Source organism: Merops nubicus, unplaced genomic scaffold, assembly GCF_000691845.1.
Source record: "Merops nubicus isolate BGI_N331 unplaced genomic scaffold, ASM69184v1 scaffold14000, whole genome shotgun sequence".
Classification (NCBI taxonomy): domain Eukaryota; kingdom Metazoa; phylum Chordata; class Aves; order Coraciiformes; family Meropidae; genus Merops; species Merops nubicus.
The window spans coordinates 53,350-58,916 of NW_008580972.1; positions in this window are offsets into that span (position 1 = coordinate 53,350).

A 5,567-nucleotide genomic window follows, 5' to 3' on the forward strand; every position below is an offset into this window, starting at 1 on the left:
CTGACCGCAAGCAGCAATGCATTTACAAAACACAGGAGACAAGCTAACTACCAAGGAAGGATGAAGAGGCAGGTATGGAGGTAAAACTACAGAAAGCAGCCAGCATAAAATGGCAATCAAAATCTTCCACGGAAGAGCTGCTGAAGATATGCCACTAGAAGCAGAGTTCTGCCTCCCATATACTCCTACTGTGAAACCGGTGTTCACAGAACCTTGGGCAAGTGGCATCTTTGTGACACACTCTGAGCAGAGCTCCACTCATGACTAACAAAGCACCTAAGAGTGCTGTGCTCTGTCCACTGTCACTTGCCCATTGCCTGTGGCCCACCAGAAGCCATCCACACCGGTCTCCATTCACTCCTGAAGTGCAGACACCAGGCAGAGTTTGCCTCCTATGTACAATTTGTACCACTCAGCCTCCCGTTTCTACTTGGCGTTTCAGAGTGCAAAGCAGAAATGTGGCAGCACAGGCCATCCCTCCTACCACCTCAGCTTCATTTTAACACACCCTTTTCTCAAGAATCTTCTCTTCTCTAGATGAACTTCAGGTAATGGTTTCTTCACCACTCCCTTCCTCCTCCATCACACCCACTGTTTGTGCCCGTAGGTCCTGCCATGTGTAGGAGTGGCTGTGCCAGTAACAAGCCGTGGAAGTCGCCCTTGTGCCGTATGCCAGCACTGAGGGGCTCGAAACTGGACATTTCTCTGGTCACACTCTCCATCCTTTCCTCATGCATACAGGAGGGAGTAACAATAACTGCTCTAGAGGCACTGTCAGGGAATAGTCCCAGTGACAGCTGGGATGGCTGCGCTATTTAAAGATCCAGTAAGGCGAGACACAAGCACAGCTAGAGCTAGGTTGCCAGAACTGCCATTAAGAGCACTCAAACTCTTCCTGTGACTCCACCACGGCTCTTCCTTTGCTGTGCCTCAGTTTCTCACCACACGTGTTTGCCCTGGCTATTTAGATAGCAAACTCTTCTTTGTCATGCTGCAAATTCCAGCCTGGGAGCAGAGAATCCCTGCAATGTCTCCTGATGCTCCCTGCCATGGGCAGGATGATCTCAGAACACCTCAGCTGGATGAAGACTGAGACTACTTATAAAGCCTGAGACTACTCACGTAGCCCTTTGAAGCAAGCTGAACCCTGAGCAAATATTTCATGGGGACAAGGCCCCTTCCTCCCCAGGCAGCAGTTCGTCCACACACAGTTGATCTAAGGCCTTTTGTCCTGTGGTAGCCTTGTTCTTGTAGCCATAGTTATCATCACCATGCTGCCGAGGCAGCTGCAACAGAAATGGCACACTGATGGGCAGAATGCTAGGATGAAGAACACCAGACACAGAGAAGTGATCATACAGGGCTGCTGGCAAACGGAGAGGCCAAGCAGATCTTCGGAGCTAAAAGCTGCCACTTAAACAATGTTACAGTTCTGATATCAACCACATAAAGGAGACAAACCATGGTGACCACAACATGTGGCAGCACTTCTCTCCACCTGTCTGCAATAGCAACGTATTTGATGCTCATGCACTGTAAAAGCACCAGTTCCTTTTGTGAACAGGATGCCCTTTCTCAGCACCCTGCAGCAGGCTGGTTTGTCTGCACATCACGTTCTCATCACGCTCAGAGATGCACTGGCCGCAGAAAACCCAGCGCTGGTACTTTGGCTCACTCCCACATCCTTTGGTTTTGGACTGGCAGCACCAGAAACCAGCAAAGCAAATGTGATTTCTTATGCTGCAGCAGGGTGGTGTGCAACGTCATCAAGAAGCAGATGAGAGGGATTTCATAAAGGTTGGCTCATTCTTTTCTCTTTCTGGATGCAATTGAAGAAGAGGTTGCCATAGGACAGTCACAGTCCCTTCTGAAGTAACTGAGCACCCCACATCCTCTATATGAGGTACTCCTACAATGGTCCGTAAGACAGCAAAGGGACATTATTCCAACCATAACAGCAGGGGACAGCGTAAGCAAAAATACACCTGAGGTCAGGCCTGCAGTTTGTCATCACAGCAGGGATCTGAATCTAGATTGGGTGAATCCCAGCACAGGACAGAAGCCCTGGCAATTTTCCGGCAAGCCTAGTGCTGAACTTCCCAAAAGGAGCAAAGTGGAATGGCAGCTTATTTGCCTCTGCCCTTGAATGAGAAGATGGAGAAGAGAGAAGTCACACCTGCACTCTGGAACTAGGCCTTGCTTGTGGGAAGGAACTGCTGCAAACAGGTTCCTCCTTCCTTGCCATCCCTACTCCCAGTCCCCACAGTGAAATCCACAGGCATGTCATGGATTTCTTTACTCAGGCATAAGAGAAAGAAATCTAAAGCAGTTTGCTCAAGAGCGTATCCCTTGAAAAACAGGTGATTTTGCAAAAACTACTGCATCTACACAAAGTGTATTCCCCAAAGGTGTGATCCCAGGAGCCCAGAAAGAAAGTCATCCTGGTATTCAGCCGAGCAGAGCACACAGGAGTTAGCATGATCACACCTCTTATTACTACTAGTATGTTCCTTGGTCTGCTCCTTTCCTTCTACCTCCAGGATAACATAACCCTTTACGTACCCTCTCTAGAGGGGATCAAAACCACCAAGTAATACGAGCAAGGCATTTAACAAACCACTTGTGCTTTTATCCTGCCCTCAGAAGGCTGTTCTGCCAGACCCATTGTGGCAGTGACAGGAAAGACCAGAGTCCAGGAGCAGAGAGCTCACACAGGTAAGTACCCCCCAGGACAACACCTCCTGCTTGAAGGAACCCTTACAAAAGACTGCCCCAGGCCAGAGGGTGCTTCCTGGGAACAGCTCAGGCGCAGACTCCGAACACCGGGCGTGTCAGCCTAGGCCCATTTGGCACAGCCAAAGAGGTGACTGCAAGGCGAGAGAAAGCTGGGTACAGGTCTGAATCTGCAACTAGGGCACATTTTAGAACATCCTTGAGGCTATGTCAACTTCTGCTACCTGTGCCAGCTGCAGCAGCTGAATGCAGAGCGTGCTTGGGCCAGGATCCCAGGGCTGCATGACGGTAGTGTGTAAATAGCCTCCTGTGTTTACCAGGGACTGGATGGACCATGCTGGGATCTGCAAGCAGCTGCCAGGCAAAACAGAGAAGGACTGTGACATGACCCTCCACAGCGAGGAACATCTGAACCTTCTGACACTTAACACAAAGCATACTGAAACATCTCTGGAAGAGGAATACACTGGAAGTTTGATCAAGTCTCTCTTTGTATCTCATCATCTTCTTGACTGTGAGAGTGAAGCCTTCTCTCATCAGGTATTTGTCCCTCTGGATGTAACCTGGAGTACACATAGCAGTTTATTAAAACAAAAATACAGCTTCTGAAAACTTGACCAGACAAACAAGATGTTAAAGTAAGTTTCGTCTTGGTCTTCACTTCTTGGGAAACAACTGGTCCCCTGGAACAAGATGAGCTGTAGCAGCTCTTTGGTTCTGATCACCATAGACACAAGTATCACTTGCAACGTGTCTGAAGCACACCAGCCTTCAGCAAACTTCCTACTGGAGTCACTCTGTGCCTGTCAGCTCCTCACCTGGAAAGGAGTCTCATCCCCACAAACCACAGGCTTGGCTGAGAGCACTGGGAGAATAAACACATTTCTTCAACCCTCTAAGATCCCTGAGAAAGTCCCTTTTACCCCATGTCTTGGGTGGAAGGCTGAAAATACAGCTGGCACTTGCACTTCAGGGTGCTTACATGGAAATGACACCAGAACAAGAACGGCACTCTATCTCTGCCCTCCAGCATACTAGAGATTGTCCAAAATCATGGATTAATGCAGCCCGAGGGTGGCTTCAGGCTTCCTATTAACAGCATGAGGTACAACCACAGTCCTGCATCACAGGCTGTGAGGTGATTCCAGCTTTCCTCCATGAGCCCCATGCCAAAGCTCTGTTTTACTGGCACAGGAATAGAGGTTAAAGCTCCACTTTGCAGGTGCACTTACACTGAAGCCCTCCATTGGCCCAAGTTCTCCCACGGGGGGACTGCACCTTGCCATCCTCCCCATGCAGTGGGAAGCCTGTGGCAGGACTGTCCTCCAGCACAGACACAGCTAAGCTGGGACCACAGCACCATCTGCAGGGCTCTGCCAAAGACCAAGCATTTCCCACCCCCTCCTCCGGGAAGGCCAGCGATAGCCTAGTAGATACTTCACACCTGGTAGCTCTCCAGAACACAGACACCAACACACACAGCCATACTCTTCAAGGTCCTGGAGGAAGACAGAGCCCCTCCCTGAAAGCATCGCTCCAGGAAACAAATCACATGATTTGCTGTTCCAAAGACAGTAAGATCCCAGAAAATTAAATATAAGATACTAGATTAGGTAAAGTGCCGACTGAAGGGTCAGCCCTCTGCGGCCTCAGGGAGCAGCTGTGCCTCTGCAGAGAGCTTGTGTGCACAGGGTGCTGCTGGCAGCAGCCCAGCCTCCCGCTCACAGGCAAAAGGAGCAACCCAGCCCCGGTCCAGTGTGTTAGCAAGGGTGCTGGGAGTGCCTCTGGCCCCCTAAAACTGCCATCTCCAAAAAGCTCTGCAGGGCTTCTGTACCAAAAGGAGCCCGGGCCAATGCGCATAAGGCACCGAAGAACACGTTGTACTACACCAGCACATTCCCTCAGATGTGAGCCTGACACATGCAGCCCCTTGGGAGGAAGAACAGTTTTTCTCCATTCTTGTCTTTATGAGCAGGTCAGCAGCACTAAGTGATTTTCCAAGGCATACAAGCAGTATGCAGTGCAAACCCACAGAAACACGAGCGTTTTTATTGTTGCTTTGGCTATAAATACAGGAATTTAACACTTGTCCTACTAGATGAGACCAGCAGTCTGTCTCCCAGAGAAAGTGTCCTGCACAGAGCTCAGACAAATGATTGATTGATGCATGCTTCTGAGAAAAGGCACGCTGCCTTCTGCAGCCCAGCCACCAGCTCTCTCAGAGGGACTCTAACCTAACTCTAGGCTGCTGCAGGGCATGAGCCCAGCCCTGAGGAATGCCACATGATGCCATTTAAAGCTCCCCTAAACCAGTGAACCACCCAGTTTTTAAAGCACCCCAAAGAAGTCAGTCATGCATGTTGTGATCTTTCAAACACACACGCTGCTAACACCCAGATAAGATCTGGGACTGCATTTAAATTTAATTTCTCAATGAAGTCTGGCAAATGGACCTTAAAAAAACCCCTAAGCTACTATTTAAAAAAAAAAAAACAAACAACATACAAAACACCTCTTTGACTACAATTTGTCCTCACAGCTCTAGCAGACATAACTGCCAGAGATCAGCTGTGCTGGAACTTTATTTCCAAAGCTCAGATCAAGTGCATTTTAACTAAACTTTTTCAGTTTTCTCCTTCCCTGGATTTCCCCTACTGTGTTTAACCAGAGCAGGTACTGCATTCCAGAGAAGACTCGTAACTTCAAGTGAACAGTGAGCAGGCCATGGCAAACTCAGAGTGTGCAGAGCGGCGGGGAGGACAAACGCCGTGGGAGTGGTGCCGTGGGGTGAAAGGCCAGTCTGTGAACAGGGCTCTGAAACCCAGGGTAGGGAA